Source organism: Cololabis saira, unplaced genomic scaffold (genome assembly GCF_033807715.1).
Source record: "Cololabis saira isolate AMF1-May2022 unplaced genomic scaffold, fColSai1.1 scf036, whole genome shotgun sequence".
NCBI lineage: Eukaryota > Metazoa > Chordata > Actinopteri > Beloniformes > Belonidae > Cololabis > Cololabis saira.
Window position 1 is genome coordinate 510762 of NW_026906200.1, and position 27009 is coordinate 537770.

Below are 27009 nucleotides of genomic sequence, written 5' to 3' on the forward strand. Positions count from 1 at the left end.
ACTCAGCCAGGTCTGTGACAGTTATCTGCCATAGATAAGTATATGGTATATCTGAGTGTGAAGTTAAGATCAACATGTAAAAGTTCACACGCGCACACATTCTTGTATTTTCCCCTCAGGGGACCCACCTGCTCGCTCACACACACACACACACACGCGCCGCCAGCATTGAGGCCGGTTAGCTCAGAAGGTCAGAGCGTGGTGCTAATAACGCCAAGGTCATGGGTTCAATCCCCATACTGGCCAAACTGCTTACTCTGCATATCTTTAAAAACTTCAGACTCTAAAGATTGTATGTTCCATTGTTAGCTTTGGTGTGCGACAATAATTCGTCAAGTCTGATAATCACCTGACTTAAAGCTAAGAGGAAATAAAGATAACTCAAACATAAGGAATTTAAGTTTATGAAGTGAGGAAAGCTTATTTGTATTACACATCTCATGTACAAATCAAAGTACTTTTCATAAAAAAACATTTAAAAAATGAGAATACACATAACTCTCAGTGATGAAGTATAATCATCAAGCTTTAAAAAAGTCTCTACCACCAGACCCCAGGAGCACCCCAGCAGCTTCCACCACCAGACACCCAGCTTCCACCCCCAGACCCCACTAGCTCGACCCCCAGCTTCCACCACCAGAACCCAGGAGCTTCCATCACCAGACTCCTGGAGCTTCCAGCACCAGACCCCAGGAGCATTCACCACCAGACCCCAGCAAAATCACTACCAGAACACAGGAGCTTCCACCACCAGACCCCCAGCTTCCACCACCAGTCCCCGAGTAGACTCATAATATAGCTGAAGTTGTATCTAGCAGAGGATGGTTTCGATCCATCGACCTCTGGGTTATGGGCCCAGCACGCTTCCGCTGCGCCACTCTGCTGAACCACCCACTGTTCCCAAAGTCTGGTCAGGGTCCAAACAGGGGGTCTAGAGTCTAAATGGATTCAGCCAGGTCTGTGACAGTTATCCCCCACTAGCTCGACCCCCAGCTTCCACCACCAGACCCCAGAAGCTTCCACCACCAGACCCCAGCAGCTTCCACCCCCAGACCCCACTAGCTCGACCCCCAGCTTCCACCACCAGACTCCTGGAGCTTCCACCACCAGACCTCAGGAGCTTCCACCACCAGACCTCAGGAGCATTCACCACCATACCCCAGCAAAATCACCACCAGACCCCAGGAGTTTCCACCACCAGAGCTTCCACCACCAGACCCCAGGAGCTTCCACCACCAGAGCTTCCAGCACCAGACCCCAGGAGCTTCCACCACCAGACCCCAGGAGCTTCCACCACCAGAGCTTCCACCACCAGACCCCAGGAGCTTCCACCACCAGACCCCAGGAGCTTCCACCACCAGACCCCAGGAGCTTCCACCACCAGACCCCAGGAGCTTCCACCACCAGACCCCAGCAAAATCACCACCAGTCCCCAGCAGCATAACCACCAGACCCCCAGCTTCCACCACCAGTCCCCGGAGGTGCGTGGAATCCCGGACCAGCTCGACCAGAGCCTCGTGGCGAGCCGAGCCGAGAATCGGGGGGCTTCATCCGCATTCTCGTGGCGCTGAGACCGCGGAGATCCAGCCGAGAATCGCGGGGCTTACATCCGCTTACCCCTCCCCTCGGCCCAGAGAAAAACACACCACAGCCGGTCCGGAGCCACTTAGCCTCAGGCCCGAAACAAGACCTTCAACCCGGAGAAAAACTGACAGGCAGCACGTCGCTGAAAGCCACTCAGCCTCGCGGCTCACCGTCCCGCTGCCCAAAAAACCCGGCTCACCTGGAGCCACCCAAAGACCCGGCTCACCGTCCGAACCCGGGGACCCGCTCTTAAGCCCCCCCCCAACCGGCCACCGGAGTGAAAGAGCCAGCCCGCTTACTTGGACGACCAGGGCCCTGGTACCCTAAACACCCAGACGCTCCTGGTACCATGGACAGCACTCTGTCCGATGCTCAGGCGTATATTGCTTTTCACTCATGTTCTGGTTTCAGGACCTTTTGTTAGGACCTTTGGTCAGCTTGTGCAAGGAAACAAATACTGTTGCTTCCATCTGGACAAACATTTAGTTCAGTAATAAAGAATAAAACGTCAGTTAAGTGTTTTGTAGTTGTAACTAAATATGGTAAACGCTCATATGCTTCTCATAGGCTCTGTGTGAAATTCTGAGTTTGTACACTATTAGATGTGGAAAGAAACACTTCCCACTATGTTTACTTTGCAGGAAACTAAACAAAACACTTCTTAACATAGTCATGAGGAGTTGTACAAATAATGACATCACTTTATGTTTGTTATTAAATGAGACAAGGGTAGTATCTCACAGTAGACTCATAATATAGCTGAAGTTGTATCTAGCAGAGGATGGTTTCGATCCATCGACCTCTGGGTTATGGGCCCAGCACGCTTCCGCTGCGCCACTCTGCTGAACCACCCACTGTTCCCAAAGTCTGGTCAGGGTCCAAACAGGGGGTCTAGAGTCTAAATGGACTCAGCCAGGTCTGTGACAGTTATCTGCCATAGATAAGTATATGGTATATCTGAGTGTGAAGTTAAGATCAACATGTAAAAGTTCACACGCGCACACATTCTTGTATTTTCCCCTCAGGGGACCCACCTGCTCGCTCACACACACACACACACACGCGCCGCCAGCATTGAGGCCGGTTAGCTCAGAAGGTCAGAGCGTGGTGCTAATAACGCCAAGGTCATGGGTTCAATCCCCATACTGGCCAAACTGCTTACTCTGCATATCTTTAAAAACTTCAGACTCTAAAGATTGTATGTTCCATTGTTAGCTTTGGTGTGTGACAATAATTCGTCAAGTCTGATAATCACCTGACTTAAAGCTAAGAGGAAATAAAGATAACTCAAACATAAGGAATTTAAGTTTATGAAGTGAGGAAAGCTTATTTGTATTACACATCTCATGTACAAATCAAAGTACTTTTCATAAAAAAACATTTAAAAAATGAGAATACACATAACTCTCAGTGATGAAGTATAATCATCAAGCTTTAAAAAAGTCTCTACCACCAGACCCCAGGAGCACCCCAGCAGCTTCCACCACCAGACACCCAGCTTCCACCCCCAGACCCCACTAGCTCGACCCCCAGCTTCCACCACCAGAACCCAGGAGCTTCCATCACCAGACTCCTGGAGCTTCCAGCACCAGACCCCAGGAGCATTCACCACCAGACCCCAGCAAAATCACTACCAGAACACAGGAGCTTCCACCACCAGACCCCCAGCTTCCACCACCAGTCCCCGAGTAGACTCATAATATAGCTGAAGTTGTATCTAGCAGAGGATGGTTTCGATCCATCGACCTCTGGGTTATGGGCCCAGCACGCTTCCGCTGCGCCACTCTGCTGAACCACCCACTGTTCCCAAAGTCTGGTCAGGGTCCAAACAGGGGGTCTAGAGTCTAAATGGATTCAGCCAGGTCTGTGACAGTTATCCCCCACTAGCTCGACCCCCAGCTTCCACCACCAGACCCCAGAAGCTTCCACCACCAGACCCCAGCAGCTTCCACCCCCAGACCCCACTAGCTCGACCCCCAGCTTCCACCACCAGACTCCTGGAGCTTCCACCACCAGACCTCAGGAGCTTCCACCACCAGACCTCAGGAGCATTCACCACCATACCCCAGCAAAATCACCACCAGACCCCAGGAGTTTCCACCACCAGAGCTTCCACCACCAGACCCCAGGAGCTTCCACCACCAGAGCTTCCAGCACCAGACCCCAGGAGCTTCCACCACCAGACCCCAGGAGCTTCCACCACCAGAGCTTCCACCACCAGACCCCAGGAGCTTCCACCACCAGACCCCAGGAGCTTCCACCACCAGACCCCAGGAGCTTCCACCACCAGACCCCAGGAGCTTCCACCACCAGACCCCAGCAAAATCACCACCAGTCCCCAGCAGCATAACCACCAGACCCCCAGCTTCCACCACCAGTCCCCGGAGGTGCGTGGAATCCCGGACCAGCTCGACCAGAGCCTCGTGGCGAGCCGAGCCGAGAATCGGGGGGCTTCATCCGCATTCTCGTGGCGCTGAGACCGCGGAGATCCAGCCGAGAATCGCGGGGCTTACATCCGCTTACCCCTCCCCTCGGCCCAGAGAAAAACACACCACAGCCGGTCCGGAGCCACTTAGCCTCAGGCCCGAAACAAGACCTTCAACCCGGAGAAAAACTGACAGGCAGCACGTCGCTGAAAGCCACTCAGCCTCGCGGCTCACCGTCCCGCTGCCCAAAAAACCCGGCTCACCTGGAGCCACCCAAAGACCCGGCTCACCGTCCGAACCCGGGGACCCGCTCTTAAGCCCCCCCCCAACCGGCCACCGGAGTGAAAGAGCCAGCCCGCTTACTTGGACGACCAGGGCCCTGGTACCCTAAACACCCAGACGCTCCTGGTACCATGGACAGCACTCTGTCCGATGCTCAGGCGTATATTGCTTTTCACTCATGTTCTGGTTTCAGGACCTTTTGTTAGGACCTTTGGTCAGCTTGTGCAAGGAAACAAATACTGTTGCTTCCATCTGGACAAACATTTAGTTCAGTAATAAAGAATAAAACGTCAGTTAAGTGTTTTGTAGTTGTAACTAAATATGGTAAACGCTCATATGCTTCTCATAGGCTCTGTGTGAAATTCTGAGTTTGTACACTATTAGATGTGGAAAGAAACACTTCCCACTATGTTTACTTTGCAGGAAACTAAACAAAACACTTCTTAACATAGTCATGAGGAGTTGTACAAATAATGACATCACTTTATGTTTGTTATTAAATGAGACAAGGGTAGTATCTCACAGTAGACTCATAATATAGCTGAAGTTGTATCTAGCAGAGGATGGTTTCGATCCATCGACCTCTGGGTTATGGGCCCAGCACGCTTCCGCTGCGCCACTCTGCTGAACCACCCACTGTTCCCAAAGTCTGGTCAGGGTCCAAACAGGGGGTCTAGAGTCTAAATGGACTCAGCCAGGTCTGTGACAGTTATCTGCCATAGATAAGTATATGGTATATCTGAGTGTGAAGTTAAGATCAACATGTAAAAGTTCACACGCGCACACATTCTTGTATTTTCCCCTCAGGGGACCCACCTGCTCGCTCACACACACACACACACGCGCCGCCAGCATTGAGGCCGGTTAGCTCAGAAGGTCAGAGCGTGGTGCTAATAACGCCAAGGTCATGGGTTCAATCCCCATACTGGCCAAACTGCTTACTCTGCATATCTTTAAAAACTTCAGACTCTAAAGATTGTATGTTCCATTGTTAGCTTTGGTGTGCGACAATAATTCGTCAAGTCTGATAATCACCTGACTTAAAGCTAAGAGGAAATAAAGATAACTCAAACATAAGGAATTTAAGTTTATGAAGTGAGGAAAGCTTATTTGTATTACACATCTCATGTACAAATCAAAGTACTTTTCATAAAAAAACATTTAAAAAATGAGAATACACATAACTCTCAGTGATGAAGTATAATCATCAAGCTTTAAAAAAGTCTCTACCACCAGACCCCAGGAGCACCCCAGCAGCTTCCACCACCAGACACCCAGCTTCCACCCCCAGACCCCACTAGCTCGACCCCCAGCTTCCACCACCAGAACCCAGGAGCTTCCATCACCAGACTCCTGGAGCTTCCAGCACCAGACCCCAGGAGCATTCACCACCAGACCCCAGCAAAATCACTACCAGAACACAGGAGCTTCCACCACCAGACCCCCAGCTTCCACCACCAGTCCCCGAGTAGACTCATAATATAGCTGAAGTTGTATCTAGCAGAGGATGGTTTCGATCCATCGACCTCTGGGTTATGGGCCCAGCACGCTTCCGCTGCGCCACTCTGCTGAACCACCCACTGTTCCCAAAGTCTGGTCAGGGTCCAAACAGGGGGTCTAGAGTCTAAATGGATTCAGCCAGGTCTGTGACAGTTATCCCCCACTAGCTCGACCCCCAGCTTCCACCACCAGACCCCAGAAGCTTCCACCACCAGACCCCAGCAGCTTCCACCCCCAGACCCCACTAGCTCGACCCCCAGCTTCCACCACCAGACTCCTGGAGCTTCCACCACCAGACCTCAGGAGCTTCCACCACCAGACCTCAGGAGCATTCACCACCATACCCCAGCAAAATCACCACCAGACCCCAGGAGTTTCCACCACCAGAGCTTCCACCACCAGACCCCAGGAGCTTCCACCACCAGAGCTTCCAGCACCAGACCCCAGGAGCTTCCACCACCAGACCCCAGGAGCTTCCACCACCAGAGCTTCCACCACCAGACCCCAGGAGCTTCCACCACCAGACCCCAGGAGCTTCCACCACCAGACCCCAGGAGCTTCCACCACCAGACCCCAGGAGCTTCCACCACCAGACCCCAGCAAAATCACCACCAGTCCCCAGCAGCATAACCACCAGACCCCCAGCTTCCACCACCAGTCCCCGGAGGTGCGTGGAATCCCGGACCAGCTCGACCAGAGCCTCGTGGCGAGCCGAGCCGAGAATCGGGGGGCTTCATCCGCATTCTCGTGGCGCTGAGACCGCGGAGATCCAGCCGAGAATCGCGGGGCTTACATCCGCTTACCCCTCCCCTCGGCCCAGAGAAAAACACACCACAGCCGGTCCGGAGCCACTTAGCCTCAGGCCCGAAACAAGACCTTCAACCCGGAGAAAAACTGACAGGCAGCACGTCGCTGAAAGCCACTCAGCCTCGCGGCTCACCGTCCCGCTGCCCAAAAAACCCGGCTCACCTGGAGCCACCCAAAGACCCGGCTCACCGTCCGAACCCGGGGACCCGCTCTTAAGCCCCCCCCCAACCGGCCACCGGAGTGAAAGAGCCAGCCCGCTTACTTGGACGACCAGGGCCCTGGTACCCTAAACACCCAGACGCTCCTGGTACCATGGACAGCACTCTGTCCGATGCTCAGGCGTATATTGCTTTTCACTCATGTTCTGGTTTCAGGACCTTTTGTTAGGACCTTTGGTCAGCTTGTGCAAGGAAACAAATACTGTTGCTTCCATCTGGACAAACATTTAGTTCAGTAATAAAGAATAAAACGTCAGTTAAGTGTTTTGTAGTTGTAACTAAATATGGTAAACGCTCATATGCTTCTCATAGGCTCTGTGTGAAATTCTGAGTTTGTACACTATTAGATGTGGAAAGAAACACTTCCCACTATGTTTACTTTGCAGGAAACTAAACAAAACACTTCTTAACATAGTCATGAGGAGTTGTACAAATAATGACATCACTTTATGTTTGTTATTAAATGAGACAAGGGTAGTATCTCACAGTAGACTCATAATATAGCTGAAGTTGTATCTAGCAGAGGATGGTTTCGATCCATCGACCTCTGGGTTATGGGCCCAGCACGCTTCCGCTGCGCCACTCTGCTGAACCACCCACTGTTCCCAAAGTCTGGTCAGGGTCCAAACAGGGGGTCTAGAGTCTAAATGGACTCAGCCAGGTCTGTGACAGTTATCTGCCATAGATAAGTATATGGTATATCTGAGTGTGAAGTTAAGATCAACATGTAAAAGTTCACACGCGCACACATTCTTGTATTTTCCCCTCAGGGGACCCACCTGCTCGCTCACACACACACACACACACGCGCCGCCAGCATTGAGGCCGGTTAGCTCAGAAGGTCAGAGCGTGGTGCTAATAACGCCAAGGTCATGGGTTCAATCCCCATACTGGCCAAACTGCTTACTCTGCATATCTTTAAAAACTTCAGACTCTAAAGATTGTATGTTCCATTGTTAGCTTTGGTGTGCGACAATAATTCGTCAAGTCTGATAATCACCTGACTTAAAGCTAAGAGGAAATAAAGATAACTCAAACATAAGGAATTTAAGTTTATGAAGTGAGGAAAGCTTATTTGTATTACACATCTCATGTACAAATCAAAGTACTTTTCATAAAAAAACATTTAAAAAATGAGAATACACATAACTCTCAGTGATGAAGTATAATCATCAAGCTTTAAAAAAGTCTCTACCACCAGACCCCAGGAGCACCCCAGCAGCTTCCACCACCAGACACCCAGCTTCCACCCCCAGACCCCACTAGCTCGACCCCCAGCTTCCACCACCAGAACCCAGGAGCTTCCATCACCAGACTCCTGGAGCTTCCAGCACCAGACCCCAGGAGCATTCACCACCAGACCCCAGCAAAATCACTACCAGAACACAGGAGCTTCCACCACCAGACCCCCAGCTTCCACCACCAGTCCCCGAGTAGACTCATAATATAGCTGAAGTTGTATCTAGCAGAGGATGGTTTCGATCCATCGACCTCTGGGTTATGGGCCCAGCACGCTTCCGCTGCGCCACTCTGCTGAACCACCCACTGTTCCCAAAGTCTGGTCAGGGTCCAAACAGGGGGTCTAGAGTCTAAATGGATTCAGCCAGGTCTGTGACAGTTATCCCCCACTAGCTCGACCCCCAGCTTCCACCACCAGACCCCAGAAGCTTCCACCACCAGACCCCAGCAGCTTCCACCCCCAGACCCCACTAGCTCGACCCCCAGCTTCCACCACCAGACTCCTGGAGCTTCCACCACCAGACCTCAGGAGCTTCCACCACCAGACCTCAGGAGCATTCACCACCATACCCCAGCAAAATCACCACCAGACCCCAGGAGTTTCCACCACCAGAGCTTCCACCACCAGACCCCAGGAGCTTCCACCACCAGAGCTTCCAGCACCAGACCCCAGGAGCTTCCACCACCAGACCCCAGGAGCTTCCACCACCAGAGCTTCCACCACCAGACCCCAGGAGCTTCCACCACCAGACCCCAGGAGCTTCCACCACCAGACCCCAGGAGCTTCCACCACCAGACCCCAGGAGCTTCCACCACCAGACCCCAGCAAAATCACCACCAGTCCCCAGCAGCATAACCACCAGACCCCCAGCTTCCACCACCAGTCCCCGGAGGTGCGTGGAATCCCGGACCAGCTCGACCAGAGCCTCGTGGCGAGCCGAGCCGAGAATCGGGGGGCTTCATCCGCATTCTCGTGGCGCTGAGACCGCGGAGATCCAGCCGAGAATCGCGGGGCTTACATCCGCTTACCCCTCCCCTCGGCCCAGAGAAAAACACACCACAGCCGGTCCGGAGCCACTTAGCCTCAGGCCCGAAACAAGACCTTCAACCCGGAGAAAAACTGACAGGCAGCACGTCGCTGAAAGCCACTCAGCCTCGCGGCTCACCGTCCCGCTGCCCAAAAAACCCGGCTCACCTGGAGCCACCCAAAGACCCGGCTCACCGTCCGAACCCGGGGACCCGCTCTTAAGCCCCCCCCCAACCGGCCACCGGAGTGAAAGAGCCAGCCCGCTTACTTGGACGACCAGGGCCCTGGTACCCTAAACACCCAGACGCTCCTGGTACCATGGACAGCACTCTGTCCGATGCTCAGGCGTATATTGCTTTTCACTCATGTTCTGGTTTCAGGACCTTTTGTTAGGACCTTTGGTCAGCTTGTGCAAGGAAACAAATACTGTTGCTTCCATCTGGACAAACATTTAGTTCAGTAATAAAGAATAAAACGTCAGTTAAGTGTTTTGTAGTTGTAACTAAATATGGTAAACGCTCATATGCTTCTCATAGGCTCTGTGTGAAATTCTGAGTTTGTACACTATTAGATGTGGAAAGAAACACTTCCCACTATGTTTACTTTGCAGGAAACTAAACAAAACACTTCTTAACATAGTCATGAGGAGTTGTACAAATAATGACATCACTTTATGTTTGTTATTAAATGAGACAAGGGTAGTATCTCACAGTAGACTCATAATATAGCTGAAGTTGTATCTAGCAGAGGATGGTTTCGATCCATCGACCTCTGGGTTATGGGCCCAGCACGCTTCCGCTGCGCCACTCTGCTGAACCACCCACTGTTCCCAAAGTCTGGTCAGGGTCCAAACAGGGGGTCTAGAGTCTAAATGGACTCAGCCAGGTCTGTGACAGTTATCTGCCATAGATAAGTATATGGTATATCTGAGTGTGAAGTTAAGATCAACATGTAAAAGTTCACACGCGCACACATTCTTGTATTTTCCCCTCAGGGGACCCACCTGCTCGCTCACACACACACACACACACGCGCCGCCAGCATTGAGGCCGGTTAGCTCAGAAGGTCAGAGCGTGGTGCTAATAACGCCAAGGTCATGGGTTCAATCCCCATACTGGCCAAACTGCTTACTCTGCATATCTTTAAAAACTTCAGACTCTAAAGATTGTATGTTCCATTGTTAGCTTTGGTGTGCGACAATAATTCGTCAAGTCTGATAATCACCTGACTTAAAGCTAAGAGGAAATAAAGATAACTCAAACATAAGGAATTTAAGTTTATGAAGTGAGGAAAGCTTATTTGTATTACACATCTCATGTACAAATCAAAGTACTTTTCATAAAAAAACATTTAAAAAATGAGAATACACATAACTCTCAGTGATGAAGTATAATCATCAAGCTTTAAAAAAGTCTCTACCACCAGACCCCAGGAGCACCCCAGCAGCTTCCACCACCAGACACCCAGCTTCCACCCCCAGACCCCACTAGCTCGACCCCCAGCTTCCACCACCAGAACCCAGGAGCTTCCATCACCAGACTCCTGGAGCTTCCAGCACCAGACCCCAGGAGCATTCACCACCAGACCCCAGCAAAATCACTACCAGAACACAGGAGCTTCCACCACCAGACCCCCAGCTTCCACCACCAGTCCCCGAGTAGACTCATAATATAGCTGAAGTTGTATCTAGCAGAGGATGGTTTCGATCCATCGACCTCTGGGTTATGGGCCCAGCACGCTTCCGCTGCGCCACTCTGCTGAACCACCCACTGTTCCCAAAGTCTGGTCAGGGTCCAAACAGGGGGTCTAGAGTCTAAATGGATTCAGCCAGGTCTGTGACAGTTATCCCCCACTAGCTCGACCCCCAGCTTCCACCACCAGACCCCAGAAGCTTCCACCACCAGACCCCAGCAGCTTCCACCCCCAGACCCCACTAGCTCGACCCCCAGCTTCCACCACCAGACTCCTGGAGCTTCCACCACCAGACCTCAGGAGCTTCCACCACCAGACCTCAGGAGCATTCACCACCATACCCCAGCAAAATCACCACCAGACCCCAGGAGTTTCCACCACCAGAGCTTCCACCACCAGACCCCAGGAGCTTCCACCACCAGAGCTTCCAGCACCAGACCCCAGGAGCTTCCACCACCAGACCCCAGGAGCTTCCACCACCAGAGCTTCCACCACCAGACCCCAGGAGCTTCCACCACCAGACCCCAGGAGCTTCCACCACCAGACCCCAGGAGCTTCCACCACCAGACCCCAGGAGCTTCCACCACCAGACCCCAGCAAAATCACCACCAGTCCCCAGCAGCATAACCACCAGACCCCCAGCTTCCACCACCAGTCCCCGGAGGTGCGTGGAATCCCGGACCAGCTCGACCAGAGCCTCGTGGCGAGCCGAGCCGAGAATCGGGGGGCTTCATCCGCATTCTCGTGGCGCTGAGACCGCGGAGATCCAGCCGAGAATCGCGGGGCTTACATCCGCTTACCCCTCCCCTCGGCCCAGAGAAAAACACACCACAGCCGGTCCGGAGCCACTTAGCCTCAGGCCCGAAACAAGACCTTCAACCCGGAGAAAAACTGACAGGCAGCACGTCGCTGAAAGCCACTCAGCCTCGCGGCTCACCGTCCCGCTGCCCAAAAAACCCGGCTCACCTGGAGCCACCCAAAGACCCGGCTCACCGTCCGAACCCGGGGACCCGCTCTTAAGCCCCCCCCCAACCGGCCACCGGAGTGAAAGAGCCAGCCCGCTTACTTGGACGACCAGGGCCCTGGTACCCTAAACACCCAGACGCTCCTGGTACCATGGACAGCACTCTGTCCGATGCTCAGGCGTATATTGCTTTTCACTCATGTTCTGGTTTCAGGACCTTTTGTTAGGACCTTTGGTCAGCTTGTGCAAGGAAACAAATACTGTTGCTTCCATCTGGACAAACATTTAGTTCAGTAATAAAGAATAAAACGTCAGTTAAGTGTTTTGTAGTTGTAACTAAATATGGTAAACGCTCATATGCTTCTCATAGGCTCTGTGTGAAATTCTGAGTTTGTACACTATTAGATGTGGAAAGAAACACTTCCCACTATGTTTACTTTGCAGGAAACTAAACAAAACACTTCTTAACATAGTCATGAGGAGTTGTACAAATAATGACATCACTTTATGTTTGTTATTAAATGAGACAAGGGTAGTATCTCACAGTAGACTCATAATATAGCTGAAGTTGTATCTAGCAGAGGATGGTTTCGATCCATCGACCTCTGGGTTATGGGCCCAGCACGCTTCCGCTGCGCCACTCTGCTGAACCACCCACTGTTCCCAAAGTCTGGTCAGGGTCCAAACAGGGGGTCTAGAGTCTAAATGGACTCAGCCAGGTCTGTGACAGTTATCTGCCATAGATAAGTATATGGTATATCTGAGTGTGAAGTTAAGATCAACATGTAAAAGTTCACACGCGCACACATTCTTGTATTTTCCCCTCAGGGGACCCACCTGCTCGCTCACACACACACACACACACGCGCCGCCAGCATTGAGGCCGGTTAGCTCAGAAGGTCAGAGCGTGGTGCTAATAACGCCAAGGTCATGGGTTCAATCCCCATACTGGCCAAACTGCTTACTCTGCATATCTTTAAAAACTTCAGACTCTAAAGATTGTATGTTCCATTGTTAGCTTTGGTGTGCGACAATAATTCGTCAAGTCTGATAATCACCTGACTTAAAGCTAAGAGGAAATAAAGATAACTCAAACATAAGGAATTTAAGTTTATGAAGTGAGGAAAGCTTATTTGTATTACACATCTCATGTACAAATCAAAGTACTTTTCATAAAAAAACATTTAAAAAATGAGAATACACATAACTCTCAGTGATGAAGTATAATCATCAAGCTTTAAAAAAGTCTCTACCACCAGACCCCAGGAGCACCCCAGCAGCTTCCACCACCAGACACCCAGCTTCCACCCCCAGACCCCACTAGCTCGACCCCCAGCTTCCACCACCAGAACCCAGGAGCTTCCATCACCAGACTCCTGGAGCTTCCAGCACCAGACCCCAGGAGCATTCACCACCAGACCCCAGCAAAATCACTACCAGAACACAGGAGCTTCCACCACCAGACCCCCAGCTTCCACCACCAGTCCCCGAGTAGACTCATAATATAGCTGAAGTTGTATCTAGCAGAGGATGGTTTCGATCCATCGACCTCTGGGTTATGGGCCCAGCACGCTTCCGCTGCGCCACTCTGCTGAACCACCCACTGTTCCCAAAGTCTGGTCAGGGTCCAAACAGGGGGTCTAGAGTCTAAATGGATTCAGCCAGGTCTGTGACAGTTATCCCCCACTAGCTCGACCCCCAGCTTCCACCACCAGACCCCAGAAGCTTCCACCACCAGACCCCAGCAGCTTCCACCCCCAGACCCCACTAGCTCGACCCCCAGCTTCCACCACCAGACTCCTGGAGCTTCCACCACCAGACCTCAGGAGCTTCCACCACCAGACCTCAGGAGCATTCACCACCATACCCCAGCAAAATCACCACCAGACCCCAGGAGTTTCCACCACCAGAGCTTCCACCACCAGACCCCAGGAGCTTCCACCACCAGAGCTTCCAGCACCAGACCCCAGGAGCTTCCACCACCAGACCCCAGGAGCTTCCACCACCAGAGCTTCCACCACCAGACCCCAGGAGCTTCCACCACCAGACCCCAGGAGCTTCCACCACCAGACCCCAGGAGCTTCCACCACCAGACCCCAGGAGCTTCCACCACCAGACCCCAGCAAAATCACCACCAGTCCCCAGCAGCATAACCACCAGACCCCCAGCTTCCACCACCAGTCCCCGGAGGTGCGTGGAATCCCGGACCAGCTCGACCAGAGCCTCGTGGCGAGCCGAGCCGAGAATCGGGGGGCTTCATCCGCATTCTCGTGGCGCTGAGACCGCGGAGATCCAGCCGAGAATCGCGGGGCTTACATCCGCTTACCCCTCCCCTCGGCCCAGAGAAAAACACACCACAGCCGGTCCGGAGCCACTTAGCCTCAGGCCCGAAACAAGACCTTCAACCCGGAGAAAAACTGACAGGCAGCACGTCGCTGAAAGCCACTCAGCCTCGCGGCTCACCGTCCCGCTGCCCAAAAAACCCGGCTCACCTGGAGCCACCCAAAGACCCGGCTCACCGTCCGAACCCGGGGACCCGCTCTTAAGCCCCCCCCCAACCGGCCACCGGAGTGAAAGAGCCAGCCCGCTTACTTGGACGACCAGGGCCCTGGTACCCTAAACACCCAGACGCTCCTGGTACCATGGACAGCACTCTGTCCGATGCTCAGGCGTATATTGCTTTTCACTCATGTTCTGGTTTCAGGACCTTTTGTTAGGACCTTTGGTCAGCTTGTGCAAGGAAACAAATACTGTTGCTTCCATCTGGACAAACATTTAGTTCAGTAATAAAGAATAAAACGTCAGTTAAGTGTTTTGTAGTTGTAACTAAATATGGTAAACGCTCATATGCTTCTCATAGGCTCTGTGTGAAATTCTGAGTTTGTACACTATTAGATGTGGAAAGAAACACTTCCCACTATGTTTACTTTGCAGGAAACTAAACAAAACACTTCTTAACATAGTCATGAGGAGTTGTACAAATAATGACATCACTTTATGTTTGTTATTAAATGAGACAAGGGTAGTATCTCACAGTAGACTCATAATATAGCTGAAGTTGTATCTAGCAGAGGATGGTTTCGATCCATCGACCTCTGGGTTATGGGCCCAGCACGCTTCCGCTGCGCCACTCTGCTGAACCACCCACTGTTCCCAAAGTCTGGTCAGGGTCCAAACAGGGGGTCTAGAGTCTAAATGGACTCAGCCAGGTCTGTGACAGTTATCTGCCATAGATAAGTATATGGTATATCTGAGTGTGAAGTTAAGATCAACATGTAAAAGTTCACACGCGCACACATTCTTGTATTTTCCCCTCAGGGGACCCACCTGCTCGCTCACACACACACACACACACGCGCCGCCAGCATTGAGGCCGGTTAGCTCAGAAGGTCAGAGCGTGGTGCTAATAACGCCAAGGTCATGGGTTCAATCCCCATACTGGCCAAACTGCTTACTCTGCATATCTTTAAAAACTTCAGACTCTAAAGATTGTATGTTCCATTGTTAGCTTTGGTGTGCGACAATAATTCGTCAAGTCTGATAATCACCTGACTTAAAGCTAAGAGGAAATAAAGATAACTCAAACATAAGGAATTTAAGTTTATGAAGTGAGGAAAGCTTATTTGTATTACACATCTCATGTACAAATCAAAGTACTTTTCATAAAAAAACATTTAAAAAATGAGAATACACATAACTCTCAGTGATGAAGTATAATCATCAAGCTTTAAAAAAGTCTCTACCACCAGACCCCAGGAGCACCCCAGCAGCTTCCACCACCAGACACCCAGCTTCCACCCCCAGACCCCACTAGCTCGACCCCCAGCTTCCACCACCAGAACCCAGGAGCTTCCATCACCAGACTCCTGGAGCTTCCAGCACCAGACCCCAGGAGCATTCACCACCAGACCCCAGCAAAATCACTACCAGAACACAGGAGCTTCCACCACCAGACCCCCAGCTTCCACCACCAGTCCCCGAGTAGACTCATAATATAGCTGAAGTTGTATCTAGCAGAGGATGGTTTCGATCCATCGACCTCTGGGTTATGGGCCCAGCACGCTTCCGCTGCGCCACTCTGCTGAACCACCCACTGTTCCCAAAGTCTGGTCAGGGTCCAAACAGGGGGTCTAGAGTCTAAATGGATTCAGCCAGGTCTGTGACAGTTATCCCCCACTAGCTCGACCCCCAGCTTCCACCACCAGACCCCAGAAGCTTCCACCACCAGACCCCAGCAGCTTCCACCCCCAGACCCCACTAGCTCGACCCCCAGCTTCCACCACCAGACTCCTGGAGCTTCCACCACCAGACCTCAGGAGCTTCCACCACCAGACCTCAGGAGCATTCACCACCATACCCCAGCAAAATCACCACCAGACCCCAGGAGTTTCCACCACCAGAGCTTCCACCACCAGACCCCAGGAGCTTCCACCACCAGAGCTTCCAGCACCAGACCCCAGGAGCTTCCACCACCAGACCCCAGGAGCTTCCACCACCAGAGCTTCCACCACCAGACCCCAGGAGCTTCCACCACCAGACCCCAGGAGCTTCCACCACCAGACCCCAGGAGCTTCCACCACCAGACCCCAGGAGCTTCCACCACCAGACCCCAGCAAAATCACCACCAGTCCCCAGCAGCATAACCACCAGACCCCCAGCTTCCACCACCAGTCCCCGGAGGTGCGTGGAATCCCGGACCAGCTCGACCAGAGCCTCGTGGCGAGCCGAGCCGAGAATCGGGGGGCTTCATCCGCATTCTCGTGGCGCTGAGACCGCGGAGATCCAGCCGAGAATCGCGGGGCTTACATCCGCTTACCCCTCCCCTCGGCCCAGAGAAAAACACACCACAGCCGGTCCGGAGCCACTTAGCCTCAGGCCCGAAACAAGACCTTCAACCCGGAGAAAAACTGACAGGCAGCACGTCGCTGAAAGCCACTCAGCCTCGCGGCTCACCGTCCCGCTGCCCAAAAAACCCGGCTCACCTGGAGCCACCCAAAGACCCGGCTCACCGTCCGAACCCGGGGACCCGCTCTTAAGCCCCCCCCCCAACTGGCCACCGGAGTGAAAGAGCCAGCCCGCTTACTTGGACGACCAGGGCCCTGGTACCCTAAACACCCAGACGCTTCTGGTACCATGGACAGCACTCTGTCAGATGCTCAGGCGTATATTGCTTTTCACTCATGTTCTGGTTTCAGGACCTTTTGTTAGGACCTTTGGTCAGCTTGTGCAAGGAAACAAATACTGTTGCTTCCATCTGGACAAACATTTAGTTCAGTAATAAAGAATAAAACGTCAGTTAAGTGTTTTGTAGTTGTAACTAAATATGGTAAACGCTCATATGCTTCTCATAGGCTCTGTGTGAAATTCTGAGTTTGTACACTATTAGATGTGGAAAGAAACACTTCCCACTATGTTTACTTTGCAGGAAACTAAACAAAACACTTCTTAACATAGTCATGAGGAGTTGTACAAATAATGACATCACTTTATGTTTGTTATTAAATGAGACAAGGGTAGTATCTCACAGTAGACTCATAATATAGCTGAAGTTGTATCTAGCAGAGGATGGTTTCGATCCATCGACCTCTGGGTTATGGGCCCAGCACGCTTCCGCTGCGCCACTCTGCTGAACCACCCACTGTTCCCAAAGTCTGGTCAGGGTCCAAACAGGGGGTCTAGAGTCTAAATGGACTCAGCCAGGTCTGTGACAGTTATCTGCCATAGATAAGTATATGGTATATCTGAGTGTGAAGTTAAGATCAACATGTAAAAGTTCACACGCGCACACATTCTTGTATTTTCCCCTCAGGGGACCCACCTGCTCGCTCACACACACACACACACGCCGCCAGCATTGAGGCCGGTTAGCTCAGAAGGTCAGAGCGTGGTGCTAATAACGCCAAGGTCATGGGTTCAATCCCCATACTGGCCAAACTGCTTACTCTGCATATCTTTAAAAACTTCAGACTCTAAAGATTGTATGTTCCATTGTTAGCTTTGGTGTGCGACAATAATTCGTCAAGTCTGATAATCACCTGACTTAAAGCTAAGAGGAAATAAAGATAACTCAAACATAAGGAATTTAAGTTTATGAAGTGAGGAAAGCTTATTTGTATTACACATCTCATGTACAAATCAAAGTACTTTTCATAAAAAACATTTAAAAAATGAGAATACACATAACTCTCAGTGATGAAGTATAATCATCAAGCTTTAAAAAAGTCTCTACCACCAGACCCCAGGAGCACCCCAGCAGCTTCCACCACCAGACACCCAGCTTCCACCCCCAGACCCCACTAGCTCGACCCCCGGCTTCCACCCCCAGACCCCAATAGCTCGACCCCCAGCTTCCACCCCGAGACCCCACTAGCTCGACCCCCAGCTTCCACCACCAGAACCCAGGAGCTTCCATCACCAGACTCCTGGAGCTTCCAGCACCAGACCCCAGGAGCATTCACCACCAGACCCCAGCAAAATCACTACCAGAACACAGGAGCTTCCACCACCAGACCCCCAGCTTCCACCACCAGTCCCCGAGTAGACTCATAATATAGCTGAAGTTGTATCTAGCAGAGGATGGTTTCGATCCATCGACCTCTGGGTTATGGGCCCAGCACGCTTCCGCTGCGCCACTCTGCTGAACCACCCACTGTTCCCAAAGTCTGGTCAGGGTCCAAACAGGGGGTCTAGAGTCTAAATGGATTCAGCCAGGTCTGTGACAGTTATCCCCCACTAGCTCGACCCCCAGCTTCCACCACCAGACCCCAGAAGCTTCCACCACCAGACCCCAGCAGCTTCCACCCCCAGACCCCACTAGCTCGACCCCCAGCTTCCACCACCAGACTCCTGGAGCTTCCACCACCAGACCTCAGGAGCATTCACCACCATACCCCAGCAAAATCACCACCAGACCCCAGGAGTTTCCACCACCAGAGCTTCCACCACCAGACCCCAGGAGCTTCCAGCACCAGACCCCAGGAGCTTCCACCACCAGAGCTTCCAGCACCAGACCCCAGGAGCTTCCACCACCAGACCCCAGGAGCTTCCACCACCAGAGCTTCCACCACCAGACCCCAGGAGCTTCCACCACCAGACCCCAGGAGCTTCCACCACCAGACCCCAGGAGCTTCCACCACCAGACCCCAGCAAAATCACCACCAGTCCCCAGCAGCATAACCACCAGACCCCCAGCTTCCAGCACCAGTCCCCGGAGGTGCGTGGAATCCCGGACCAGCTCGACCAGAGCCTCGTGGCGAGCCGAGCCGAGAATCGGGGGGCTTCATCCGCATTCTCGTGGCGCTGAGACCGCGGAGATCCAGCCGAGAATCGCGGGGCTTACATCCGCTTACCCCTCCCCTCGGCCCAGAGAAAAACACACCACAGCCGGTCCGGAGCCACTTAGCCTCAGGCCCGAAACAAGACCTTCAACCCGGAGAAAAACTGACAGGCAGCACGTCGCTGAAAGCCACTCAGCCTCGCGGCTCACCGTCCCGCTGCCCAAAAAACCCGGCTCACCTGGAGCCACCCAAAGACCGCTAATAACGCCAAGGTCATGGGTTCAATCCCCATACTGGCCAAACTGCTTACTCTGCATATCTTTAAAAACTTCAGACTCTAAAGATTGTATGTTCCATTGTTAGCTTTGGTGTGCGACAATAATTCGTCAAGTCTGATAATCACCTGACTTAAAGCTAAGAGGAAATAAAGATAACTCAAACATAAGGAATTTAAGTTTATGAAGTGAGGAAAGCTTATTTGTATTACACATCTCATGTACAAATCAAAGTACTTTTCATAAAAAACATTTAAAAAATGAGAATACACATAACTCTCAGTGATGAAGTATAATCATCAAGCTTTAAAAAAGTCTCTACCACCAGACCCCAGGAGCACCCCAGCAGCTTCCACCACCAGACACCCAGCTTCCACCCCCAGACCCCACTAGCTCGACCCCCGGCTTCCACCCCCAGACCCCAATAGCTCGACCCCCAGCTTCCACCCCGAGACCCCACTAGCTCGACCCCCAGCTTCCACCACCAGAACCCAGGAGCTTCCATCACCAGACTCCTGGAGCTTCCAGCACCAGACCCCAGGAGCATTCACCACCAGACCCCAGCAAAATCACTACCAGAACACAGGAGCTTCCACCACCAGACCCCCAGCTTCCACCACCAGTCCCCGAGTAGACTCATAATATAGCTGAAGTTGTATCTAGCAGAGGATGGTTTCGATCCATCGACCTCTGGGTTATGGGCCCAGCACGCTTCCGCTGCGCCACTCTGCTGAACCACCCACTGTTCCCAAAGTCTGGTCAGGGTCCAAACAGGGGGTCTAGAGTCTAAATGGATTCAGCCAGGTCTGTGACAGTTATCCCCCACTAGCTCGACCCCCAGCTTCCACCACCAGACCCCAGAAGCTTCCACCACCAGACCCCAGCAGCTTCCACCCCCAGACCCCACTAGCTCGACCCCCAGCTTCCACCACCAGACTCCTGGAGCTTCCACCACCAGACCTCAGGAGCATTCACCACCATACCCCAGCAAAATCACCACCAGACCCCAGGAGTTTCCACCACCAGAGCTTCCACCACCAGACCCCAGGAGCTTCCAGCACCAGACCCCAGGAGCTTCCACCACCAGAGCTTCCAGCACCAGACCCCAGGAGCTTCCACCACCAGACCCCAGGAGCTTCCACCACCAGAGCTTCCACCACCAGACCCCAGGAGCTTCCACCACCAGACCCCAGGAGCTTCCACCACCAGACCCCAGGAGCTTCCACCACCAGACCCCAGCAAAATCACCACCAGTCCCCAGCAGCATAACCACCAGACCCCCAGCTTCCACCACCAGTCCCCGGAGGTGCGTGGAATCCCGGACCAGCTCGACCAGAGCCTCGTGGCGAGCCGAGCCGAGAATCGGGGGGCTTCATCCGCATTCTCGTGGCGCTGAGACCGCGGAGATCCAGCCGAGAATCGCGGGGCTTACATCCGCTTACCCCTCCCCTCGGCCCAGAGAAAAACACACCACAGCCGGTCCGGAGCCACTTAGCCTCAGGCCCGAAACAAGACCTTCAACCCGGAGAAAAACTGACAGGCAGCACGTCGCTGAAAGCCACTCAGCCTCGCGGCTCACCGTCCCGCTGCCCAAAAAACCCGGCTCACCTGGAGCCACCCAAAGACCGCTAATAACGCCAAGGTCATGGGTTCAATCCCCATACTGGCCAAACTGCTTACTCTGCATATCTTTAAAAACTTCAGACTCTAAAGATTGTATGTTCCATTGTTAGCTTTGGTGTGCGACAATAATTCGTCAAGTCTGATAATCACCTGACTTAAAGCTAAGAGGAAATAAAGATAACTCAAACATAAGGAATTCAAGTTTATGAAGTGAGGAAAGCTTATTTGTATTACACATCTCATGTACAAATCAAAGTACTTTTCATAAAAAACATTTAAAAAATGAGAATACACATAACTCTCAGTGATGAAGTATAATCATCAAGCTTTAAAAAAGTCTCTACCACCAGACCCCAGGAGCACCCCAGCAGCTTCCACCACCAGACACCCAGCTTCCACCCCCAGACCCCCAGCTTCCACCCCCAGACCCCACTAGCTCGACCCCCGGCTTCCACCCCCAGACCCCAATAGCTCGACCCCCAGCTTCCACCCCGAGACCCCACTAGCTCGACCCCCAGCTTCCACCACCAGAACCCAGGAGCTTCCATCACCAGACTCCTGGAGCTTCCAGCACCAGACCCCAGGAGCATTCACCACCAGACCCCAGCAAAATCACTACCAGAACACAGGAGCTTCCACCACCAGACCCCCAGCTTCCACCACCAGTCCCCGAGTAGACTCATAATATAGCTGAAGTTGTATCTAGCAGAGGATGGTTTCGATCCATCGACCTCTGGGTTATGGGCCCAGCACGCTTCCGCTGCGCCACTCTGCTGAACCACCCACTGTTCCCAAAGTCTGGTCAGGGTCCAAACAGGGGGTCTAGAGTCTAAATGGATTCAGCCAGGTCTGTGACAGTTATCCCCCACTAGCTCGACCCCCAGCTTCCACCACCAGACCCCAGAAGCTTCCACCACCAGACCCCAGCAGCTTCCACCCCCAGACCCCACTAGCTCGACCCCCAGCTTCCACCACCAGACTCCTGGAGCTTCCACCACCAGACCTCAGGAGCATTCACCACCATACCCCAGCAAAATCACCACCAGACCCCAGGAGTTTCCACCACCAGAGCTTCCAGCACCAGACCCCAGGAGCTTCCAGCACCAGACCCCAGGAGCTTCCACCACCAGAGCTTCCAGCACCAGACCCCAGGAGCTTCCACCACCAGACCCCAGGAGCTTCCACCACCAGAGCTTCCACCACCAGACCCCAGGAGCTTCCACCACCAGACCCCAGGAGCTTCCACCACCAGACCCCAGGAGCTTCCACCACCAGACCCCAGCAAAATCACCACCAGTCCCCAGCAGCATAACCACCAGACCCCCAGCTTCCACCACCAGTCCCCGGAGGTGCGTGGAATCCCGGAACAGCTCGACCAGAGCCTCGTGGCGAGCCGAGCCGAGAATCGGGGGGCTTCATCCGCATTCTCGTGGCGCTGAGACCGCGGAGATCCAGCCGAGAATCGCGGGGCTTACATCCGCTTACCCCTCCCCTCGGCCCAGAGAAAAACACACCACAGCCGGTCCGGAGCCACTTAGCCTCAGGCCCGAAACAAGACCTTCAACCCGGAGAAAAACTGACAGGCAGCACGTCGCTGAAAGCCACTCAGCCTCGCGGCTCACCGTCCCGCTGCCCAAAAAACCCGGCTCACCTGGAGCCACCCAAAGACCCGGCTCACCGTCCGAACCCGGGGACCCGCTCTTAAGCCCCCCCCCAACCGGCCACCGGAGTGAAAGAGCCAGCCCGCTTACTTGGACGACCAGGGCCCTGGTACCCTAAACACCCAGACGCTCCTGGTACCATGGACAGCACTCTGTCAGATGCTCAGGCGTATATTGCTTTTCACTCATGTTCTGGTTTCAGGACCTTTTGTTAGGACCTTTGGTCAGCTTGTGCAAGGAAACAAATACTGTTGCTTCCATCTGGACAAACATTTAGTTCAGTAATAAAGAATAAAACGTCAGTTAAGTGTTTTGTAGTTGTAACTAAATATGGTAAACGCTCATATGCTTCTCATAGGCTCTGTGTGAAATTCTGAGTTTGTACACTATTAGATGTGGAAAGAAACACTTCCCACTATGTTTACTTTGCAGGAAACTAAGCAAAACACTTCTTAACATAGTCATGAGGAGTTGTACAAATAATGACATCACTTTATGTTTGTTATTAAATGAGACAAGGGGTAGTATCTCACAGTAGACTCATAATATAGCTGAAGTTGTATCTAGCAGAGGATGGTTTCGATCCATCGACCTCTGGGTTATGGGCCCAGCACGCTTCCGCTGCGCCACTCTGCTGAACCACCCACTGTTCCCAAAGTCTGGTCAGGGTCCAAACAGGGGGTCTAGAGTCTAAATGGACTCAGCCAGGTCTGTGACAGTTATCTGCCATAGATAAGTATATGGTATATCTGAGTGTGAAGTTAAGATCAACATGTAAAAGTTCACACGCGCACACATTCTTGTATTTTCCCCTCAGGGGACCCACCTGCTCGCTCACACACACACACACACGCCGCCTGCATTGAGGCCGGTTAGCTCAGAAGGTCAGAGCGTGGTGCTAATAACGCCAAGGTCATGGGTTCAATCCCCATACTGGCCAAACTGCTTACTCTGCATATCTTTAAAAACTTCAGACTCTAAAGATTGTATGTTCCATTGTTAGCTTTGGTGTGCGACAATAATTCGTCAAGTCTGATAATCACCTGACTTAAAGCTAAGAGGAAATAAAGATAACTCAAACATAAGGAATTTAAGTTTATGAAGTGAGGAAAGCTTATTTGTATTACACATCTCATGTACAAATCAAAGTACTTTTCATAAAAAACATTTAAAAAATGAGAATACACATAACTCTCAGTGATGAAGTATAATCATCAAGCTTTAAAAAAGTCTCTACCACCAGACCCCAGGAGCACCCCAGCAGCTTCCACCATCAGACACCCAGCTTCCACCCCCAGACCCCACTAGCTCGACCCCCAGCTTCCACCACCAGAACCCAGGAGCTTCCATCACCAGACTCCTGGAGCTTCCAGCACCAGACCCCAGGAGCATTCACCACCAGACCCCAGCAAAATCACTACCAGAACACAGGAGCTTCCACCACCAGACCCCCAGCTTCCACCACCAGTCCCCGAGTAGACTCATAATATAGCTGAAGTTGTATCTAGCAGAGGATGGTTTCGATCCATCGACCTCTGGGTTATGGGCCCAGCACGCTTCCGCTGCTCCACTCTGCTGAACCACCCACTGTTCCCAAAGTCTGGTCAGGGTCCAAACAGGGGGTCTAGAGTCTAAATGGATTCACCCAGGTCTGTGACAGTTATCCCCCACTAGCTCGACCCCCAGCTTCCACCACCAGACCCCAGAAGCTTCCACCACCAGACCACAGCAGCTTCCACCCCCAGACCCCACTAGCTCGACCCCCAGCTTCCACCACCAGACTCCTGGAGCTTCCACCACCAGACCTCAGGAGCTTCCACCACCAGACCTCAGGAGCATTCACCACCATACCCCAGCACAATCACCACCAGACCCCAGGAGTTTCCACCACCAGAGCTTCCACCACCAGACCCCAGGAGCTGCCACCACCAGAGCTTCCAGCACCAGACCCCAGGAGCTTCCACCACCAGACCCCAGGAGCTTCCACCACCAGAGCTTCCACCACCAGACCCCAGGAGCTTCCACCACCAGACCCCAGGAGCTTCCACCACCAGACCCCAGGAGCTTCCACCACCAGACCCCAGCAAAATCACCACCAGTCCCCAGAAGCATAACCACCAGACCCCCAGCTTCCACCACCATTCCCCGGAGGTGCGTGGAACCCCGGACCAGCTCGACCAGAGCCTCGTGGCGAGCCGAGCCGAGAATCGGGGGGCTTCATCCGCATTCTCGTGGCGCTGAGACCGCGGAGATCCAGCCGAGAATCGCGGGAATTACATCCGCTTACCCCTTCCCTCGGCCCAGAGAAAAACACACCACAGCCGGTCCGGAGCCACTTAGCCTCAGGCCCGAAACAAGACCTTCAACCCGGAGAAAAACATACAGGCAGCACGGCGCTGAAAGCCACTCAGCCTCGCGGCTCCCCGTCCCGCTGCCCAAAAAACCCGGCTCACCTGGAGCCACCCAAAGACCCGGCTCACCGTCCGAACCCGGGGACCCGCTCTTAAGCCCCCCCCCAACCGGCCACCGGAGTGAAAGAGCCAGCCCGCTGACTTGGACGACCAGGGCCCTGGTACCCTAAACACCCAGACGCTCCTGGTACCATGGACAGCACTCTGTCAGATGCTCAGGGCGTATATTGCTTTTCACTCATGTTCTGGTTTCAGGACCTTTTGTTAGGACCTTTGGTCAGCTTGTGCAAGGAAACAAATACTGTTGCTTCCATCTGGACAAACATTTAGTTCAGTAATAAAGAATAAAATGTCAGTTAAGTGTTTTGTAGTTGTAACTAAATATGGTAAACGCTCATATGCTTCTCATAGGCTCTGTGTGAAATTCTGAGTTTGTACACTATTAGATGTGGAAATAAACACTTCCCACTATGTTTACTTTGCAGGAAACTAAACAAAACACTTCTTAACATAGTCATGAGGAGTTGTACAAATAATGACATTACTTTATGTTTGTTATTAAATGAGACAAGGGTAGTATCTCACAGTAGACTCATAATATAGCTGAAGTTGTATCTAGCAGAGGATGGTTTCGATCCATCGACCTCTGGGTTATGGGCCCAGCACGCTTCCGCTGCGCCACTCTGCTGAACCACCCACTGTTCCCAAAGTCTGGTCAGGGTCCAAACAGGGGGTCTAGAGTCTAAATGGAATCAGCCAGGTCTGTGACAGTTATCCCCCACTAGCTCGACCCCCAGCTTCCACCACCAGACCCCAGAAGCTTCCACCACCAGACCCCAGCAGCTTCCACCCCCAGACCCCACTAGCTCGACCCCCAGCTTCCACCACCAGACTCCTGGAGCTTCCACCACCAGACCTCAGGAGCATTCACCACCATACCCCAGCAAAATCACCACCAGACCCCAGGAGCTTCCACCACCAGAGCTTCCACCACCAGACCCCAGGAGCTTCCACCACCAGACCCCAGGAGCTTCCACCACCAGAGCTTCCACCACCAGACCCCAGGAGCTTCCACCACCAGACCCCAGGAGCTTCCACCCCCAGACCCCACTAGCTCGACCCCCAGCTTCCACCACCAGACTCCTGGATGCCGCCGCCAGCATGGAGGCCGGTTAGCTCAGAAGGTCAGAGCGTGGTGCTAATAACGCCAAGGTCATGGGTTCAATCCCCATACTGGCCAAACTGCTTACTTATCTTTAAAAACTTCAGACTCTAAAGATTGTATGTTCCATTGTTAGCTTTGGTGTGCGACAATAAGTCGTCAAGTCTGATAATCACCTGGCTTAAAGCTAAGAGGAAATAAAGATAACTCAAACATAAGGAATTTAAGTTTATGAAGTGAGGAAAGCTTATTTGTATTACACATCTCATGTACAAATCAAAGTACTTTTCATAAAAAACATTTAAAAAATGAGAACACACATAACTCTCAGTGATGAAGTATAATCATCAAGCTTTAAAAAAGTCTCTACCACCAGACCCCAGGAGCACCCCAGCAGCTTCCACCCCCAGACCCCACTAGCTCGACCCCCAGCTTCCACCCCGAGACCCCACTAGCTCAACCCCCAGGTTCCACCACCAGAACCCAGGAGCTTCCATCACCAGACTCCTGGAGCTTCCACCACCAGACCCCAGGAGCATTCACCACCAGACCCCAGGAGCATTCACCACCAGACCCCAGCAAAATCACCACCAGACCCCAGCAAAATCACCACCAGACCCCAGGAGCTTCCACCACCAGACCCCAGCAAAATCACCACCAGTCTCCAGCAGCATAACCACCATACCCCCAGCTTCCACCACCAGTCCCCGAGTAGACTCATAATATAGCTGAAGTTGTATCTAGCAGAGGATGGTTTCGATCCATCGACCTCTGGGTTATGGGCCCAGCACGCTTCCGCTGCGCCACTCTGCTGAACCACCCACTGTTCCCAAAGTCTGGTCAGGGTCCAAACAGGGGGTC

At 52.7% G+C, this 27009-nt stretch overlaps 10 non-coding genes across 10 annotated transcripts; all 10 read left to right on the forward strand.

Annotated features, from left to right (window-relative positions):
• The first annotated feature begins 172 nt into the window (after positions 1-172).
• On the forward strand, positions 173-246 carry trnai-aau (transfer RNA isoleucine (anticodon AAU)). The gene has a single exon. It is a non-coding gene; the product is annotated as a tRNA-Ile (tRNA).
• Positions 247-2662: 2416 nt separating this feature from the next.
• Positions 2663-2736, forward strand: trnai-aau (transfer RNA isoleucine (anticodon AAU)). Its single transcript has one exon. It is a non-coding gene; the product is annotated as a tRNA-Ile (tRNA).
• A 2414-nt stretch (positions 2737-5150) lies between these two features.
• On the forward strand, positions 5151-5224 carry trnai-aau (transfer RNA isoleucine (anticodon AAU)). The gene has a single exon. It is a non-coding gene; the product is annotated as a tRNA-Ile (tRNA).
• A 2416-nt stretch (positions 5225-7640) lies between these two features.
• On the forward strand, positions 7641-7714 carry trnai-aau (transfer RNA isoleucine (anticodon AAU)). Its single transcript has one exon. It is a non-coding gene; the product is annotated as a tRNA-Ile (tRNA).
• A 2416-nt stretch (positions 7715-10130) lies between these two features.
• On the forward strand, positions 10131-10204 carry trnai-aau (transfer RNA isoleucine (anticodon AAU)). The gene has a single exon. It is a non-coding gene; the product is annotated as a tRNA-Ile (tRNA).
• A 2416-nt stretch (positions 10205-12620) lies between these two features.
• trnai-aau (transfer RNA isoleucine (anticodon AAU)) lies at positions 12621-12694 on the forward strand. The gene has a single exon. It is a non-coding gene; the product is annotated as a tRNA-Ile (tRNA).
• A 2416-nt stretch (positions 12695-15110) lies between these two features.
• Positions 15111-15184, forward strand: trnai-aau (transfer RNA isoleucine (anticodon AAU)). The gene has a single exon. It is a non-coding gene; the product is annotated as a tRNA-Ile (tRNA).
• Positions 15185-17597: 2413 nt separating this feature from the next.
• trnai-aau (transfer RNA isoleucine (anticodon AAU)) lies at positions 17598-17671 on the forward strand. Its single transcript has one exon. It is a non-coding gene; the product is annotated as a tRNA-Ile (tRNA).
• Positions 17672-23441: 5770 nt separating this feature from the next.
• Positions 23442-23515, forward strand: trnai-aau (transfer RNA isoleucine (anticodon AAU)). Its single transcript has one exon. It is a non-coding gene; the product is annotated as a tRNA-Ile (tRNA).
• A 2637-nt stretch (positions 23516-26152) lies between these two features.
• Positions 26153-26226, forward strand: trnai-aau (transfer RNA isoleucine (anticodon AAU)). Its single transcript has one exon. It is a non-coding gene; the product is annotated as a tRNA-Ile (tRNA).
• The last annotated feature ends 783 nt before the right edge of the window (positions 26227-27009 follow it).